Below are 1,403 nucleotides of genomic sequence, written 5' to 3'. Positions count from 1 at the left end.
TTACGCAGAAACTGCCTTCTAAAAGAAGCTATCGAAGGAAAGATAGATGGGCGGATAGAAGTGACAAGAAGACGAGGAAGAAGACGTAAGAAGATGCTGGATGACCTTGGGGACAGAAGAGGATACTGTCATTTGAAGGAGAAAGCTCTAGATCGCATTAAGTGGAGGAACTGTTTTGAAAGAGACTGTGGACCTGTCGTCTTGACAGATTACTGATGATGATGATGACTCTACCAAGAATGCTACATGTCTGCCCCATCTTACAAGCGATATAGAGCCAAGGTCGACACATGCGCGTCTCCTGCAGAACGTGGAATTGGAATGGTGTCTGTTCAGGGTTCCGAGGGATTTCTATCTTGCTAGTGCCAAAAGTGCAGACTGTTTCGGCTGAGTGGCCAGTTCCATGCTTCATGTTCCTATATAATTACTGGGCTAGGCCGCGCCATAGCTCAAGCGGTTAGTCGCTGGCTTCCCACCGCGGTGGCCCGGGTTTGATCTCGGGTCTGGTCAAGTGAGATTTGTGGTAGACAAAGTGGCAGTGGGGAAGGTTTTCTCCGAGTACTTCGGTTTCCCCGGCCAATCTTCATTCCACCAAATTCTCCATCATCATAATCACCCAGGGCAGACTACAATAGGCCAATCAGTGGCCGCCGTGCCGAGCGGGCCCAGTTGGACTCCAACCCCCACTAAGCGAATTTAAAAAAAAAGCTGAGCACAGTGGTCGCGCGGGCTAAGGCATGAACTGTCTTTATTTGTTCGAACGCTGAGATCGTGGGTTCCAATCCCGCTGAAGGCATGCATGTCTGTGGTCTCTAAGAGTAAGAAGCTGACGGGAAACGGAGAGTTTCGCGGATGCCCTATGCTCCAAGTGGGAGCAACAGTAACAGAAGAAGACACAGAAGAGGCTGTACTCCCTAACGTAGGGCACAGAATTTTCAAGGCCTTTCTTCGAGGCTTGTTAAGTTTACTTACAGCATCTGATATATGCGAACAAGCCCATTAATTATTTTAAGTGGCAAGTGACTTTATTACAGAAATTATGGCCGGCAATCAAACCGCAAGACAGCTTCAGTGGAGGTTCCCTGTATCCAATTTCGAATAAATGTTCAATGGTTTGCTCGTCCGTACTAGGCCACAGCCATACTGCAGTGTACATGGTAAAGAAGTGGGATGGTGGGGGAAAAGAGATCACAAGATTTTGATTTAGAAATTTTCAGCGCTCCCATCCCTCGAAAAAGAAAAGTTGATTTCTTTATGCCGTGGGAGTTTGTATGTATGTGTCTATGTACGTATGTATGTATGTATGTATGTATGTATGTATATAGCAGGGAGGCACACACAGGGAGAGAGATATATATACAGATGGACGGACGGATAGATAGACAGACAGATAGATAGATAGA

General features: G+C 46.7%; 1 protein-coding gene across 1 annotated transcript in view; it reads right to left on the bottom strand.

Moving 5' to 3' along the window:
- The window catches only part of LOC111869399 (dipeptidyl aminopeptidase-like protein 6), a 253,783-nt gene that overhangs the window by 165,773 nt on the left and 86,607 nt on the right, over window positions 1-1,403 (bottom strand). The gene's annotated exons all lie outside the window — the stretch shown is intronic.

Source organism: Cryptotermes secundus, unplaced genomic scaffold (genome assembly GCF_002891405.2).
Source record: "Cryptotermes secundus unplaced genomic scaffold, Csec_1.0 scaffold692, whole genome shotgun sequence".
Classification (NCBI taxonomy): Eukaryota; Metazoa; Arthropoda; class Insecta; order Blattodea; family Kalotermitidae; genus Cryptotermes; species Cryptotermes secundus.
The sequence above is the reverse complement of the archived record's forward strand: the minus strand, read 5'-3'. Positions and strand labels throughout refer to the sequence as shown.